Raw genomic sequence first — 18394 nt, forward strand, 5'->3', positions numbered from 1 at the left:
CTTCCCTTCCACCCTCCCTCCCATCTTTCCTTCCTTCCCTCTCTCCCTCCTGTCTTTTCTTCCTTCCTTCCTTCCCTCCCTCCTTTCCTTCCTTCCTTCCCTCCCTCCTTTCCTTCCTTCCTTCCTTCCCTCCTTTCCTTCCTTCCTTCCCTCCTCCTTTCCTTCCTTCCTTCTCTCCCCCTTCCTTCCCTCCCTTCCTCCCTCCCTCCCTTCCTTCTTTTCCTTCCCTTCCCTTCCTTCCTTCTCCCTTCCTTCCCTTCTTCCTTCCCCCCTTCCTTCTTTTCCTTCCCTTCCTTCCTTCTCCCTTCCTTCCCTTCTTCCTTCCCCCCTTCCTTCCCTTCTTCCTTACCTCCTTCTCTTCATTTCCTTCCTTCCTTCCCCTTTTCCTCCCTTCCTCCCTCCTTCCCTCCCTCCCTTCCTTCCTGCCTTTCCTTCCCTCCTTCCCTTCCTTCCCTCCCTCCTTCCTTTCCTCCCTTCCTTCCTTCTTTCTCCTTCCCTCCCTCCCTTCCTTCCTGCCTTTCCTTCCCTCCTTCCCTTCCCTCCCTCCCTCCTTCCTTTCCTCCCTTCCTTCCTTCTTTCTCCTTCCCTCCCTTCCTTCTTTCTCCTTCCCTCCCTTCCTCCCTCCCTTTCTCTTTCCTCCCTTCCTTCTTTCTTTTTTCTCTCTCCTTCTCTTTCCTTCCTTCTCTTCTCTTCTCTCTCTTTTTTTCTTTCTGACACAGCATCTCACTTTGTCACCGAGGCTGGAGTACAATGGTGCAATGATAGCTCACTGCAGCCTTGACCCCCTGGGCTCAAGCGATCCTCCTGCCTCAGTCTCCCAAAGTGTCAGAATTATAGATGGGAGCCACTGTATCTGGCTCTCTGGCCATTTCTGACAACACACCAACCCCAGGACTTCAGCAACTCCAGCTCATGTCTTCCACTCCTCTGTTCCCCATCTCACTCTCACTGGCCCTCCTTGGCTCCAGCCAAAGTTATCAGGGCCTTGCGTTGCCACTGCGGGTGTTTGTTTTCAGATGATAGCATTCGAGGGGGCTCGACTCAAGAACACCAACCATGGATAAGGGTTGGAAGCAATGGTGTCCCGGAGCTGGCTCAGACTTGCTTATAAGAGGTGATTGTTAAATATTTAGACATCTTGTCAGCCAGTTATTAGATCATTGTTAGTTTGAAATCATTTGTGGTGGAAATATTTATACCCCAGAAACTGGCAAACACAACATATTAGGGTTCCCCCCCGTTTTCCCCAGAGAGCCAGTTTGCCAGCACACCACTGGCTGGAAGACAGTTTATGACTGTTTTCAGTATTCCAGGTAAGGATATGACGTGTTGCACAAATGGCTTGATTGTCATTTTGTTAAAATAAAATATTTAAAAGCTTGACTTTAAAGCATCGAAAAAGGACACTCAAATGTTCCACATACATGAGCTGCCTGGGTGACCTTTTCTGGTGCAATCCTCAGAATAAGGCCTCTCCTTCCATCTTGGTTTATTTGGAGATTGCAGAGAAAGCCGGTAAAATACTGGTGATTTTGTCAACACTATGCTATTCAAGGACACAAAATAGAAAGGGAAGTTGGGTGCTGAGGCTAATATAGGACTGAGTTCATCAAAAGGGCCTTATTGTTCTCTTGATGGACTCTATCATACATGTTGTAAATGAAAAGTTATTGAATAAAATTACAGCTAATCTAATGCTACTTTTATCCATAATTTCAAGTTCCCTGTAGGATTTCATGCAAAAGGAGAGTTTTGAGTGGCCCAGTTCACTCATGTTTTGAAAGAGGACACAGAAGCCCCCGAGAGGAAGTCACTCTGTTTTGGTGGTACAACTGGAAAGGAAAAGGAAAGGAAAACTCACAGGGGAAGGAAGGGATTTTTTTTTTTTTTTTGGGAGACAGAGTCTCGCTGTGTCGCCCAGGCTGGAGTGCAGTGGTGTGATCTCGGCTCACTGCATCCTCCGCCTCCCAGGTTCAAGCGATTCTCCTGCCTCAGCCTCCCGAGTAGCTGGGATTACGGGCGCCCGCTGCCACACCCGGCTAATTTTTTTTTATTTTATTTTAGTAGAGACGGGGTTTCACTATGTTGCCCAGACTGGTCTCCAACTCCTGAGCTCAGGCAATCCTCCCGCCTCGGCCCCTCAAAATGCTGGGATTACAGGCATGAGCCACTGCACTTGGCTGGGGTTTTTTTATTTTCAAGTTAGGACTCTCATCTCCCTCTCAGGGCCCTTTCCTTGATGAGGAAAGAAGTGAAAGTGTCCAAATTTCATTATTTTGGCAGGAAACAAAACCACCATCGTGAGCCGGGTACAGTGGCTCACGCCCACAATCCCAGCCACTCGGGAGGCTGAGCAGGAGGATCGCTTGAGGCCAGGAGTGTAAGATCACCCTGGACAACATAGTGAGACCCTGTCTCTAACAAAATAAAAAAAGTAGCCATGTTTGGTGGTGCACGCCAGTAGTCCCAGCTACTTGGGTGGCTGAGGTGGGAGGATGGCTTGAGCCTAGGAGTTTGAGGCTACAGTGAGCTATGATCACGTCGCTGTACTCCAGCCTGGGCACCAGAGACAGACTCCAACTCTTTAAAAAAAATCACCATCGCGTTTGATGCCAACAGCACCTGAACACAACCCGCGCTTGCTAGTGTTTCATAACGTGCACCTACAGGGGCTAATGTGGTTTAGCCTTGCTGGTTTCTCTGACCTCATCTCCTACCACTTGCCCCCTCCCTCTCTCTTTTACTTCCTAGAACTCACCAAGCTCAGTGTTGCCTCAGGGCCTTTGCCCTTGGTACTCCCTCTGCCTGCAAAGCTCTCGCTGCAGCCAGTCCCATAGCTAGGCAGCTCCTTCTCATGATCTGAATAGCTGATGGATCATCCCATCTAAAGCAGCCCATCTGTTACTCCCAGTCATATGCTATTGCATTACTCTGTTTTGTGTTTTTCCTCGCACTTAGCACTGTCTGAAATTATTTTGTATTAATAGTTTTCTATACCCTCCAAAATAATAAGCAAAATATAGGCTCTACGAGAGTAGGGACTTGGTCTTTTAAACTTGCAAATGTATTCCCTGCTCCTTGCACACTAGCAGGTGTTTAGGAACAATTTACTGAATGAATAAAGGGATGCTGACCCTGGTACCTGGGCCCTCTTTTGACCTAAGCGGGTGGTTTTCAAACTGAATTCTATGGAGGGAATGGCGCCATGCCGGGAGCCCGGCTAGGTGGGTCTCTAGATCTCTTTTCTTTTTTCATCCAGAACAGCTCCACTAGGATCTGTTTAATATACCAAGTGTTTTCATTGTTCATTGGACAAAGGGCTCAAAGTCAAAAGAGCAAAGCCAGGTCACTGTTGAGGAAGCATTGGGTGGAAGGTTGGACGCCACATCTTTGGAAGTCCTCTTTAACCCCAATACTTGTGATTCCATGAATGGGACACAAGTCGAGTCAGCTTTGATATTGAGATGCGGTGGCAAGAAGAGAAGGACCATGACAGACGTGTTCTGGCGAGGGAGTGGGTGGGGGTTCCCCAGGCATGGGGGTGGGGGTCTTCCGGAGGGCGGCAGCCTGGTTCTAAGTTCTTCCTGCAGCTGCCTCAGCTACCTGCCCCTGAGTCATGACCTGCGATGCACTGGCTGATGCTTTTAGCTGAGGCCACATTTGAGGATCCAGCATTTTCCGACCACAACTTTAAACATAATGTTTGCTCCTCCACTCACCAAGAGAGCAACGGTCTTGCTCTCTGCGGTCTCATTAAATAGGATTCTATTTTCACAGCACTCACTTTTAGAACATTCTTATTTGCTGTTCCAGGCTCTCGGAGAGGCAGCCCAAGAGGCGCTGCTGCTAAAATGACTCTGGGCACGGTAGAGATGGGGAGATACGGAAATGAATAGCAGCTTTGTTTATTCGGCATGGGACCAGGCAAGAAGAGCTGTATTAAAAAATAAATAAAGTTCCCCTTCTTTCCTCAAGACAAAAAAACAAAAAACAAACAAACAAAAAAACCTATTCTGGCTGCGTGGCCAACAACACAATTTCCCTCACAGAACAGAACAGATGTGAGTACACTGAGATTAACTTTGTAGGAAGAAATTTAAAAAAATAAAATAATGATGAGCGGTCGTGGGATAGGGCTGGTGAGGGGGTAATATCAAGAGTATTTGAGATACCCTCATTAGGAAGCCGGAAATAAAATGAAGCAACGGCCTGAGTATGGGTCTATCGACATATAGACACTCTGAGGCACCCACATATCCACAGGGCTCCCAAGTATTCCTGATTCCCTCTCTCGCAGACCTGGCTTGAGGTCTTCCCACCGTGGGGAGGAGATAATAACTATTAATAGTATGGCCATTCTCTGGGCATTCACCATGTGCCAAGCTCTGTGCCGAGTATCCCATCCACACCATAATGGATGTAATTCACCATTCTTCCCACTGGCTTCGCTTGTCTGAGCTTCAGTTTTCCCTTCTGTAAATGGGTTTAATGAGATTACCTACCCCAGAGAGCTGCTGTGACAACTGAGTAGGAAAACGCACATGAACTACGAAGCACAGGGCCTGGCACCTAGTATGTGGTCAATAAATACACGGTTTATGATGGTGACTATTTTCCATAAGCTATTTCAAATTCAAAATGTTAAAACCTGAACCCATTCTCTTTCCCCTTCAAGCCATTTTTTCTTGATTGTACACTTCAGTAATGGAATCGTGATAATCTTGAGTTCTTTTCCCGCCTGGCACAGTCAGTTCCCAAATTCATTCAAGTCTGCCGTTTTTCATATCACTTGACTGCATCCTTATCTCATTCCTCACGGCCTTGCTTCCTGCCTGGGTACAAACCCTTATCATCTCTTCTCTGAACTGCCGCAGTTTCTTCCTAATGGGGCCCTAATCCCCCGCTTCCAACCCCCACCCCTCTCTTCTCTTCACACCACTGCCAGGACGCCTTTTTTCCCTTATGAATCTGACCGTGCCTATTCTTCGCTTGAAACCCACCCGTGGGTCTCTCTCACCAAGAAGATAAAGCCTGTATTCTAGAGTGTAGCATGAAACACTCTCATGATCTGGCCCCAGTCTCACTTTCTCTTCCTGGCCTCACTCCAGCCTAGGGCTTGTCCACACTGGCTTCACATTAGCATCACCAGGGGATAAAAACAATGCCAGCATCTGGGCTTTACTCCAGTCAATCACATTAGAGTCCCTGGGATTAGGCCCTGGGCAGAAGTGGAATTTACAAGCTTCCCGGGTGCTTCGAATGCACTGCCAGGGTTAAGCATCGCTGCTCCCCCCATTCCGAGCAGCTTGCTTGGGCCTTTATGCTTTTGTGTGTAGGTCCTGCTGTGTTGGACAGTTTGCTCTGCTTTTTCTACCTGCGATGTCTCCTTATCTTTGGAGACACAGCTGAAGTTTCCCACCTTTATGGAAGTCTTCCCTGGGACCCCCTCGAAGGGGCTCCTGTTGCCCATGACATTTCCTGCTATGACAATGTAATCATTTGCTTGCATGGCTAGATTCCTGCTAGAAAGGGACCCCCTTGGGAGGCCCAATGTCCATTCATCTTTGGATCCTCACACTGTTGTGGTTGTCTAAGTACAGCGTCTACACACACTTACATGTTTTTTTGATAAATGAAAGTATCATTGGAGATTTGTCCTCCATCATGACTCTAACTGGATTCTCAGCTCTTGGCTTATATTTCTGCTTTAGAGTTTACTCATTCTGCCTTGATCACAGTACATTGTCTACATGATCTTCCTCCACCACCTGTCCTCACTCTGGGAGCTTATTTCCTACCACTTTTTACCTCAAGCACTCACTCCTGCTCCATTGGCCTCCTCCCTGTTCCTTGACCACATAGAGTGGCTCCTGCCCCAGGGCCTTCGTCTGTGCTGTTCCTTCTGCTGTCATGCCCTTTCTCCACATGTCCACATGACTCACTCTCTCCTTCCTTTACATGGCACCTCACAGAAAGGCTTCTGATCACATTCGTCACACTCTGCCTCTTACTTGGTGTCTTTCTTTTTCAGAGCCCTTCTCATCTCCTGACATATGGAAGATTTATTTGTTTATTCTTTTCTTCATCTGCTTCCCTCCATAGCATGTAAGCTGCATGGGGCAGGGACTTGATTGTGTTTGATATTGCATCTCCAGTGCCTAGAATAGTGCCTGGCATGTACAAAGTGCCTGGATGCTATAAATACTTCTTCAATACACGAATGAATGAAGATGATTTGCTTTCTAGTAAGCCAGTATTTTCCTTCTTTCCTTTCTTTTTTTCTTTCTTTCTTTCTTTCTCTCTTTCTTTTTCTTTCTTTCTTTCTTTTTCTTTTCTTCTTTCTTTCTCGCTTTCTTTCTTGCTTTCTCTCTCTCTCTCTCTCTCTCCCCCCCCCCCTCTCTTTCTGACAGGGTCTCACTCTGGGGCCTAGGCTGGAGTGCAGTGGCATGATCATGGCTCCCTGCGGCCTCAATCTCCCACATTCAGGTGATCCTCCCACCTCAGCCTCCCAGGTATCCAGGACAACAGGTGTGCACCACCACACCTGGCATTTTTTTTATTTTTTTATTTTTAGTAAAGATGGGTTTTGCCATGTAGCCCAGGTTGGTCTTGAACTCCTGGACTCAAGCTATCCACCTGCCTCTGCCTCCCAAAGTGTTGGGATTACAGGCATGAGCCACTGATCCTAGTCCAGCCAATATTTTTCAAACTGTGAGTTTGAAATTGGTCATCAAATCAACTTAATGGATCACAACCAACATTTTAAAAAATAAAATACACTAGAACTGAAGATATCACAATTCCTTGAACATAGTAAGGGCAAGTATTATTCTGTAAAACTTATCTTGGTCAATATACAGTATCTAGCAATCAGGTGGCAAGACAAAATGTATTCCTCATTGGGGTTTGTTGTACACATTTTTGGAAAAGCATTGTGTTAGGCCAGAGATTGGCAAACGTTTTCTGTAAAGAGTCCAGTGGTAAATATTTTAGGCTTTGTAGGACATAAAAACTATTGAACTCTGATTTTGTAGTGTGAAAGTAGCCATAGACATTATGTGCACAAATAAGCAGGGCCATGTTATAATAAAACTTTATTAACAAAATCAGGTTGTGGGGCTAGATTTGGCCTGTGGGTGGTAGTTTGCCAAGCCCTGCGCTAGATTGTTGTCTAGACTGTGACTATGTTTTATATGTGTAAATTCCCTTTATACAGGAGCTATGTCTTTTTCATCTCTGAATCTTAACCATGAGTGTGTCATCCCAGCATCTAACCCATTGATTAAACATAACAAATGTTCATGAAATGTTTGCCAATATATTCAATGAACATTTATTGACTCCTTAACTCCAAACAGCTTGGCACCAAATCCATCAGTATTTGTTGAATGAATGTAAGAGCCATGTCTTAGTCTGTTTGGGCTGCCATAACAAAATATCTTAGACTGGATAATTCAGAAATTTATTACTGACAGCTCTGCAGGCTGGGAAGTCCAAGATCTAGGTGTCAGCAGATCAGTGTCTGATGAGGGCTTTATAGATGGTGACTTTTGCTGCATTCTCACACAGCGGAAGGGGCAAGGGAGCTCCCTCATAGCTCCTACGTAAGGGCACTAATCCCATTCACGTGGGCAGAGTCCTCATGACTTAATCACTTCCCAGACGAACCACCTCTTAATACTATCACATTGGGTATTAGGTTCCAACATATGAACCTAATAATATGTTTAGGAAGACACCAACATTCAGACCATGGCAAGCCATTAGTCTCAAATTCTCAAAAGCCTTTGCCCCTCCTCCAACCCTTCTGAAGACCAGGACTTAGAGCTCAAAGGTGTCCTTGCCCCAGCCGCTTGGGTCACTTGCTGCCAGGGGCCAGAAGGGGTGGTGGGAAGGTGATGGGAACAACAGGGTTTGATGGACTGTTTGGGGAACTGTCTAATTATCCTGCTTATCAGTGCTGGTTCCTTTTCTTAGCTCTTTCCCTTAATAAATGAAAACTCCTTCTGTTGTTATTGAACTCCCGGGTCACTGATTCTTTTGAGTCATATAAACCACATGTTTATAGAGTTACAGTGTGAACGTGAAATTGAATGGAGGGGAAGGGAGGCACCAGGGAAGTGTCAGCCTTGAAAGGCAACACTTTCTCTTCCCAGGCTTCTGCTCATTGTGTAGGGCAAAGGACAGGGCTTTCCGCTGTCCAGGGCCCTGGCCTAGGCAGGGAGGGGAGCTGAGGTCACTGGGTACAGCTTGTGCGTCCACAGAGCTTACAGCCTGGTTGGGGAGGGAGACGGCCAGGCTCAGAGTTGAAGATGACCTAGATCATGCGTCAACAAACTATGGCCTGAGGGCCAAAGCCAGCGCACCACCCGTTTTTGTACAGCCCATGGGTTAAGAAGAGTTTTCAAAATTTTAAACAGCAGTCTCCCCTTATCCATGGTTTCACCTTCTGTGGTTTCAGTTACTTGCAGTCAACCATGGCCCAAAAATAGGTGAGTACTATACAACAGGACATATTGAGAGGGAGAGACCACATTCACATGACTTCTGTGACAGTAGATTGCTATAATTGTCTGATTTTATTATTATTTATTATTATTTCTCTCTTACTGTGCCTAAATTTATAAATTAAACTATATCACAGTTGTGTATGTATAGGAAAACCCAGTAAATGTAGGGTTTGGTACTGTTCATGGTTTCAGGCTTCCACTGGGAGTCTTGGAATGTATCCTTTGCCAATAAGGGGGAGCTACTGTAGTCGGGAAAAAAATCAAAGAACAATATTATTCAAAGTGGGAACATGATATGAAATTCAAATTTCAGCGTCCATGAGTAGAGTTCCAGTGGAAGATAGCACTGCCCGTTCATTTACGTATTGTCTGTGGTTGCTTTCCCACTACAAGAGCTGACTGAGTAGCTTCAGCGGAGACCATGTGCCCTGCAAAGCCTCAAATAGGTACCATCTGGCTCTGTGCAGAAAACTTTGATGACCCTTCCCTACATCATGGTCTAGCAGCATTGATATCACCTGGGAGCTTGTTAGAAATTCAGAACCCCAGGCAGGCGGGACTGCAGATCTAGTGAATGAGAGCCTGCATTTTTACAAGATCCCCTGGGTGATCTGTGTGCACAGTCAGGCGCTAGAGGAAGCAAATCAACATATCTTAAGTATCTACAATTTTTTAAGAGTGCGTTACCTCAATTAGTCTTTAGGTTAATCCCTTTTCCACTAGGGACATTTACTGGCCCCGTTTTGTTTTTATTTTTTGAGACGGAGTCTCGCTCTGCCACTCAGGCTGGAGTGCAGTGGCGCAATCTTGGCTCACTGCAACCTCTGCCTCCCAGGTTCAAATAATTCTTGTGCTTCAGCTTCCTGAGCAGCTGAGACTACAGGCGCCCACCACCATGCCCAGCTAATTTTTATGTTTTTAGCAGAGACGGGTTTCGCCATGTTGGCCAGGCTGGTCTCGAACTCCTGACCTCAGGTGATTGGCCCGCCTTGGCATCCCAAAGTGCTGGGATTATAGTAGGCATGAGCCGTAGCTCCCGGCCAATTGGGGCTATTTTACAGGTGAGAAAAACAAAGATCGCACGTCAAGTGCTCGCCCAAGGTTATGTAATTAGGAATTGGCTGAGTAAGATTTAAACTCTTAGGTCCTTTGTACATCCTGTGGCCTTAACCATTAAGCTCAATGGTCCCCTGTACAGAGAGGGTAAGGCCAAATTCAGTGTCTTCTGTCTGAAGCTGGAGGCACTAAACTGGCTCCCTAAGATACCCTAAGTGGGTGGCTGTTTTATTTGACGTATACAGTGTTTCAAAAGATTTTTAAATTAGTTGCCAATATTTAAAAATAAGGAGTCTGGATATTGGAGACCCCAGATAATTGATTCTTTTTTTCTTTTTCTTTTCTTTTCTTTCTTTCTTTTTTTTTTTTTGAGACAGAGTCTCGCTCTGTGGCCCAGGTTGGAGTGCAGTGGTGTGATGACAGCTCATTGCAACCTCCGCTTCCTGAAGAATTGAAGCAATTCTTCTGCCTTGGTCTCCCAAGTAGCTGGGACTACAGGCGTGCACCACCAAACCCGGATAATTTTTATATTTTTAGTAGAGATGGGTTTTCACCATGTTGGCCAGGCTGGTCTTGAACTCCTGACCTTGTGATCCGCCCATCTCGGCCTCCCAAAATGCTGGGATTATAGGCGTGAGCTACCATACCCGGCCTGAGAATTGATTGTTATAAAAGAACCTGGAAATCAGGCTTCCCTGGCTGGGGCTAAGTTGAGACTTCTCTTGCAGGATGGCCTCGAACTCCCAGCCTGGGCTTCTGACTCATGGTAATGCCTGGTCCCTTGGGCATCTGAGTTTGCATCCCTTGGTCAAAACCAGTGGTTATGCAGAACAGCCTGCAAATCACCTGGGCATTTTGTTAAAATGTAGATTCAGATTTGGCAGGTCTGGAAACAGGTCTGCATTCTCCCTTTTTTTTTTTTTGAGACCGGGTCTCACTCTGTTGCCCAGGCTGGAGTGCAGTGGTGTGATCACAGCTCACTGCAGCCTCGACTTCCCAGGCTCTAGTGATCCCCCTACCTCAGCCTCCCAAGTAGCTGGGACCACAGGCACATGCTACCACAACCAGCTAATTTTTATTTATTTATTTATTTAATTTTTGTAGAGACGGGCTGGGGGTGGGGGTGGGTCTCACCATGCTGCTTAGGTTGGTCTTGAACTCCTAGACTCAAGTGATTCTCCCATCTCAGCCTCCTGAAAACTTCTGGGATTACAGGTGTGAGCCACTGTGCCCAGCCTATGTTCTGCATTTTTAAGGGGCTCCCAGGTGATACGGATGCTGCCAGTACTTCCATAGGGCACACTGAGCAGCAAGGCTACCAAGGAGCTCAGGACTGTCTGACTTCAGGGCCCATTGCCCAGATCATCTGAATCGGTGCCCTTGGCTGCTGATCCATTATCTGTTAGAGTGGCCAGGGGCCTCTAGGTCCTTCTCTTCAGCTGTTAGCAGCCTCCTCCATCGACCTGCTGAGTTGTATAGCTACCACTCTTTTCTAGGAGTGTCATGACGTGAACGAGGCTGAGCAGCATTCACTGGCCCATCACAGTGCCTCCTTCATCTTCCAGCTTCACCCCTGGAGGACAGAGCTATTGGTATGGAGGTCTCCTGGGGGTGAAGACCAAGAGTCAAGCAAGAGATCAGGGTCTGCTGCTAGTGTCCTATTGATCTGGAGGCTTAATGGAGGCAGATGTTTGTATTTTAGAAAGCTGCTTCCCCTACCCCCAACACATGGACAGACACACACCCCAAAATGTAACAAACCCATTGTCTGCATCATCTCTGGTCTTCCTGGAAAACAAGCCTGCCATGGCCACCTGTCAGCAGTGATGCCAACTGCTCCCCAGTACAGCTATTTCCAAGATTCCAGAGATGTGGCTGGTTTCACTTCCAGGAAGCTTGCTGGAAGACTGCCCTGTGCCCCACGCCTCAGTAGGGCAGGGGGCCTCCCCTGGTTTTAGGATCATGCTTCTCCTGCCTGCTGATGGTAAGAATGGGCTGTGCCTGAGCATTTTGGCTAGAGAAGCCCTCAGCAGACATATAGGCTGTGTTCCAAAAGGCCTGGCAGAACTCTCTGGAGTCTTACCTCCCCTGGCATGGATGCCAGAATCAGTGGGAAGAACGTGTGCATGTGATATGCAGCCCTGTGCAAATCATTTCTCCTCTTTGATCTCTGCTTATCTCATCTGTAAAATGAGTATCATTGAAACGGTCCTCACAGGGTTAACAAAAATTACATCCTGGGTCCTGTGCAGAAATATAGTTCTATTAAGCACTAATCAGGCCACACTTTGGCCCACTTCCTTGTAATTGAGAGTCAGGTAGCACTAGATACTGACCATCTGCATCCTCATTGTTCCTATAGCTAGGATTTCTAACCTTAGAATCATAGGTTTTTGTTTACGAATTGATTTATATCCCCATTGTTCCTATAGCTACGATCAGTGACCATGGACTCATAAGGCTTTTGTTTAAGAATTGCCTAAGATGTTCTTCAGATCCTGAATTCCAGCAGAAAAGCTAATGCCAACCAGTTTGAAAACAACCACAGAGGAATCGAATCAGCACGAGAATGCAGTTTCTTCATTTCCCTGTCCCATGACTTTACTCTGCACTCTTTGACCAATCAATAATCCTGAACCTTGGCCCACTTCAAACCCCTTGAAATCTCTAGCTCCAACTCCCTGGAGGGGTGGATTTGAGGTTTCCTCCTGTTTCCTTGTTTGGCTGCCGTATGATTATTAAACTCTTTCTTTGCTGCAATCCCTGTTGCCTTGGTTTATTGACTTACTGTGCATCGGGCAAACAAACCTATTATGATGACATCATGACGCAATATCCACCTCAAAGGACTGCTGGGAGCCTCAAAAATTTACAAATTTGTGAATTGTATGTGACTGTCTGATGCCGGGGAGCAGCAAGGAGCTTTTGGTGATTGGAGTGCGGTAAATTATAATGTTCCCCACCCCACTGGGTGATGTGTGCCCCACTTCTGTCTGAGGGTCTCTTAAGGGGAAGAATTCTCTGGCCTTTGTTAGATGCAATGTCAGGATGGCTCAACAGACATCACCAGGAAAACAGAGAAAAGAAAAAAGGAAATCTTATTGCTTTTCAATGTCTGTCAGTTAAAAAAAATTGATATTCTTTGTTTTTCATGGAGGGGTCCTCTGCATCAGTGCTCGTAAGAACAGACCATTTCTTTCTTCCAAATGAGTCTGTTCCTGGGCCTCTGTCCCTCTTGACAAAATGGGGCTTATAGATGGTGTACACTGTCTTTAAAACACAGTGCCAGAGGGTGGTATTCTTTCTTTCTTTTTGTTTAAATCATTCTTTTGAAATGAATGTTCTTGGTTTTGGCTTCAGGCCTGGTGTGAGATCAGTTGACCAAAACACAAGAGCAGTTCATATGCAAAAGGTCAGTGCTGGTCTCAAAGGTACTGACATGTTTCTTGGGTGGGGCCTTGTGAAATTCTTTATAAATAAACTCTCTAATTAAGTTGGCTCCTTGCCTTGTACTGGGAAGAGATGATTACACCAGGGTGTTCCTGAGGGTCCCTGGCAGCAAGCAGAACAGGGCTGTCAATCTCAGTCCAAATTCTGCTTCACCACTTACCTGTGACCTTGGGCAGAATGACTCTTGGCACCTCTATAAAACAGGGATCAGAAATACCTCTGAAATACCTCTGAAGGTTAGAGGAGATGCACAAGGCACTCATCGTGGTGTACGGGCACTTGGGAATTGTTAATATCCTCCTTCTCTTTCCTTATTCATCCATGTAATCTGCTTTGAGCTATCCCAGAGAAGCAGAGGCCCAGGGAAGTTAAGAAATTTGCAGAAGGTCACAATGCTGGCAAACAGTAGAGCCAAGCTCAGAACCCCAGCATCAGTTGGTTTTCCCCAGCGTCAGTCTAAGCCCAAAGCCCATACTCTCTTTTGCTTATCTCCCCATCTCCTATTTCTATGAAGCTTTAGACTTTCTAATGCACTTTTATTCACTAGCTCTCCCAAGTGATTGGGTGAGGAAAATCATGAAATAAGGGAAAATTGCATTTACAGGTTTAAGTGACTGGCACTGGTGGTTACTGCTGGCCCCAGGGAGTGTGAGGCTAGCAGGATGACCCAGATTTCCCAAACCAGGCCAGGGCTCTTTCCAGTGAACCAAGGATGGTGTGAGGATGCAGGAGGTGGCAGAGGAAGATGTCTTAGCTTTAAGTTCTTGTAAGAAAAATGACTTCATGATCTAGATGGTCCTGCCTTCAACAGGTGAACATTGGGTTACACAGAGGTGCAGGATGACTGTTTCAGTTAGCTCTGCTTACGCCTAGAATCACAGCATTTTAGCTTTCAAAGGCAGGAAGCAAATTTAAGGACTCTTCACAAGATGGGCATGTGTGTCTTTTATATGTATATATATGTATATAGGTATATATACGTATATATACATATATACGTATATATGTATATATACATATATACGTATATATGTGTATATATGTATATATGTATGTATACGTATATATGTATATATGTATGTATACGTATATATGTGTATATGTATGTATACATATATGTATGTATACGTATATATGTATGTATACGTATATATGTATGTGTGTGTATATGTATATGTATATATGTATATATGTGTATATGTATATATGTATATGTATGTATATACATACACACATATACATATACACACAAACACATGCACACACATGCAAATATACACATGCAGTTGATTCTCATTATTAATGCTAGTTATGCCTTATAAAGTTGCGGTGAACACTGAATAAGTGAATACTGACCCATTGCTCCTAGGAGAAATACAGAGTTAGGTTCCTTTAAGCCTCTGGTCACAATATTTTCATCCAGTGATTAATATATAAACTTGTGTTATGTGTGTTTCTGCTGAAAGACATCTTAATATATATTGTTGATTCATTGACATTAAACTCAATGCCAATGGTACTATATAACTCATGCCTAAATGAAACTTATCTAACACATGTATTTTTTTCCAAAAAGAATATCACTTAGGAAGACTAGACAGCACTTCAGCACTACACTTCGAGGGCATTTTAAACAGTGAAATCATCAACAAATAGCACAAAAATGCATAAGTGTGGCACCAAATAGACCGCAAGAAGGACACTTGTTTACGGTTTGAGAGCTGAAACCAGGAGACAGAGTGTTATCTTATTTGACTCAAATTTTTCACCAGTCTGAGCAGGTCCGTGAATGGCCACAAAACTGCTGCGAGATTTCATTTTGGGGCTACAAAGGAATTTTCGCAAGTAGATGAATTGGCAAACATGGAGTCTGTGAATGATGAGGATGGACTGTGTGTGTTGCACTTGTGGAGAGGACAACTTCATTGTAGAGGCTGTGTAAAGGGAGCACAGTGCCTAAAGTCTTCATTAAGGTGTAGGGGACTGATGTATCCCCTCCCGAGGGCCCACTGTGCTCAAGAGAAGCAGAGAATATGCCGGGCGCGGTGGCTCACGCCTGTAATCCCAGCACTTTGGGAGGCTGAGGCAGGTGGATCAGGAGGTCAGGAGATTAAGACCATTCTGGCCAACATGGTGAAACCCCATCTCTACTAAAAATACAAAAATTAGCTGGGCATGGTGGCCTGCGTCTGTAGTCCCAGCTACTCAGGAGGCTGAGGCAGGAGAATCGCTTGAACCTGGGAGGCAGAGGTTGCAGTGAGCCGAGATCACACCACTGCACTCCAGCCTGGGTGACAGAGCAAAGCTCTTATCTCAAAAAAAAAAAAAAAAAAAAAAGAGAGAAGCAGAGAATAAAGGAGGCCAGTGGCCATCAAAAGGGAGTGGCGGGTGGGTGAGAGAGGACATAGGGAGGGAGGTGGGATTGAGAGGGAGGGCAGTGGGTGTTGGGGGGAGGGTCCCTCACGGTTTAGCTGGGTCCCAGAACTCCCTCCCTCTGAACACCTCGTGGGTGGGTGCCTCTTCTCTCTCACTTTTGGCTGGACTTCTGCTGATCTGTGAAACACAGAGAGACTCTCCTCTCTGGCTGTCTCCCAGTTGCGGGGAACCTTTTGATTTCTTAACTATTCCCCTGGGATCCATTCCTCTATTTGCTCATTTTCTAATACTCCCTCTTCATCACCGTGTTATTGGGCCACGGACTCCCACTTCAAAGGCCGACCATGCCCGGAAAGCTCATAAAGTGAGTCAGCCTAAGAGAAGGGATCCGAGTCCAGGTCACTTGGAGCTGATGACGGCAGCGAACCTGGCCAAGCCAGCGTGTGCAAGATGCTGGCGCTGCTGGAAACATCGCGTGGAGGAGCGGCCCTCTCATCACCCGGAACAGACAGGGGTGTCTGCAGAGGTTTCCCAACCTGTCACTCATTACTCTAGGGTCTTCTTAGAAGGACAACAAACCCTGTGCCTGCATGGCGGAGTGTTAGGATATCTGGTACCATGTCATTCCCCTGAGCTCAGCCAGACTGCCTGAGGGTTGTGCCCCACTCCACCATTTACTGCTTGTGCCTCAGTTTCCTGATCTGTAAAACGGAAGTTCTAATAGTATCCACCTCATAGGGTTGTTATGAGGACTGCACTACATATATACATATAGCACTGAGAACAGTGCCTGCACAGAGTAAGCTCTACAGAACACTGGCTTTTATTATTGTGATTATTATTATTGCTCGTATTATTACTACTCTTCTCATCTCTAAAGAATGGAATGGGGCTGAACGATTTCAAAGGCCTTTCTTCCCCTTCCTGTTCTGTTACTGGAGATGCTCCCTTGCTGTGTGGCCTTGGACAAGGCCCTTGTCCTCTCTGGGCCGCAAGTTCTTATCTTCTAAGTGAGGTGCTGGGAGTCAAGCCCTGAGAGCCTGAATCTATGAAATAAGGATAAGATGACTCCTAGAGTGGGGTTCATTTGTGACTGCAGCCTCTCCTGCGGATGCTGAATTTCCTTATTTTAAGAATTTACTCAGAATTTAATTCAATTCCTCTCCCCTTTTTGTCTATTGTAACTGCTTATTTCATCTTAGCTGAGATAAATGGTTAAGTAATCAACATAACAGGCTATATTGTAGTGTGTTTTTAAAGCTCCCATTCACTGAACCAACCACCTTCCTCAGCCTGGATTAATTTATTCTATCATCATTATAAGCCTGGGAGGGAGATTATTGTCCCTGTGTTAGAGATGAGGAAATTGAAGCACAGAGAAAAATTAAGCAACTTGCCCAAGGACACACAAACAGTAAATAGTAAATCCAGATTCAAACCAGGAACCTTGACTCCAGATTCTGTAAGCTTTACCCTGACACTATACCAGCGGTTGGCCTTGAACTTAATTTCTAATTCTACGATGGAAACGCTGAGGTAGGAGGCAGGTCTTTACTCCAGACCAGACTGATGACTGGCTGAACCAGGGAAGAGGCAAAAGCACCTCTCCATAAGACATGCTCACCAGTACATGCCAGTTTATCCTTGCCAGTAACTCAGAAGTTACTGCCTCTTTCCATGGCATTGACAGATCCACCCCTTTTCTAGAAATTTCTGAATAACTCTCCTCTTAATTTGCATGTAATTAAAATGGGTATAAATATGACTGAAACACTGCCCCGAGCTCCTATTCTCAACACACTGCCTGTGGGGTAGCCCTGCTCTGCAGGAGGAGTCATGGAGCTGTAACACTGCTGACTCAATAAAGCTGTTTTCTCCTACCACTGGTTTGCTCTCTCGCTCTTGAATTCTTTCCTGAACAAAGCCAAGAACCTTCCCAGGCTAAGTCCCAGCTGTGGGGCTTGCCTGCTCTGCATCAACATGATATTGAGCAATTCCTTCCAATGGACTGCTCATAACATTGGTTAATACCACAGAATCTCATCATTGGAGGATAATGTAAGGGTCACCTCCATGGTGTCTTAATTGGGCTGGTCAGGCGACTAATGAGAAGCTGAAGGAAGTTATGGACCCCTTTCCCCCAAAATGCTCATGTCACATCCACACATAAACACACATGCAAGTTTGTCTCTATTTCAGGGGGTGCAAATATCTCAGGCTAAGAACCTCACATAATACTTAATCTCTTGAAACTCTCAATAAGTTTCCTAACTCTTTCATCTTTGCTCCAACTGTCCAGTGATGAGAACCTCTTACCTAAAGGGGCAGTCCAGTAAGATGTGCCTCTGATTGTTAGAAAGTTGCTCTTTCCACAGGACTGATAACACTGATTGGGTCCCAACTATGCCCACTAGATGTTATGTAGAATCGGTCTAATCTATCTTCCCATGATAATCCTCCATGTTTCTGAAGATGTTGGTCACACTCTCTCTAGTTCTTCTGGGGTATATGCCTCATCCATCCACTACTTGGTTCATTCTTCCATACATTAATTTGTCACTATCCCTTTCAAACACCCAAAATTGGTGCAGCCCAGAACACCAGAATCTTCTGGCTGTGGACTGGCTAGCTAGGTGCAGGGCTCTTGTTTTTGTTCTGGGTATCATCTTTCCATTCATATATCCTAAGAGTGAATTACATTTTTAAAATCTTATTTTGAAATGTAGCACAACTATGAAGAAGGGAAAAAACAAAAAACAACAATTCAATGAACTATCACAAAGCAAATACCCACATAACCACCCCCTAAATCAAGAACTAGAACTTTGCCCACTTCTGCCTCATCTCCCTGACTATCCCTTCCGTCCTCTCCAAAGATAACTTCTATTCTGACGTTTATGGTGATAATCTCTTGCTTTTCTTAGAAGTTCTATCACCTAAATATGTATATGAGTTAATGCTATAGTTGTTTTCCTGGTTTTTAAATTTTATATAAATGGAAC

General features: G+C 45.4%; 1 protein-coding gene and 1 long non-coding RNA gene across 11 annotated transcripts in view; one reads left to right on the plus strand and one right to left on the minus strand.

The window, feature by feature from the left end:
- SYN3 (synapsin III) overlaps positions 1 to 18394 on the minus strand; it is a 546668-nt gene that overhangs the window by 59218 nt on the left and 469056 nt on the right. The gene's annotated exons all lie outside the window — the stretch shown is intronic.
- Positions 8298 to 12326, plus strand: LOC134809745 (uncharacterized). Its single transcript, XR_010156217.1, has 2 exons — positions 8298 to 8492; positions 11999 to 12326. It is a non-coding gene; the product is annotated as an uncharacterized LOC134809745 (long non-coding RNA).

The sequence above is a fragment of the Pan troglodytes genome, chromosome 23 (genome assembly GCF_028858775.2).
Source record: "Pan troglodytes isolate AG18354 chromosome 23, NHGRI_mPanTro3-v2.0_pri, whole genome shotgun sequence".
In the NCBI taxonomy this organism is placed as follows: Eukaryota; Metazoa; Chordata; class Mammalia; order Primates; family Hominidae; genus Pan; species Pan troglodytes.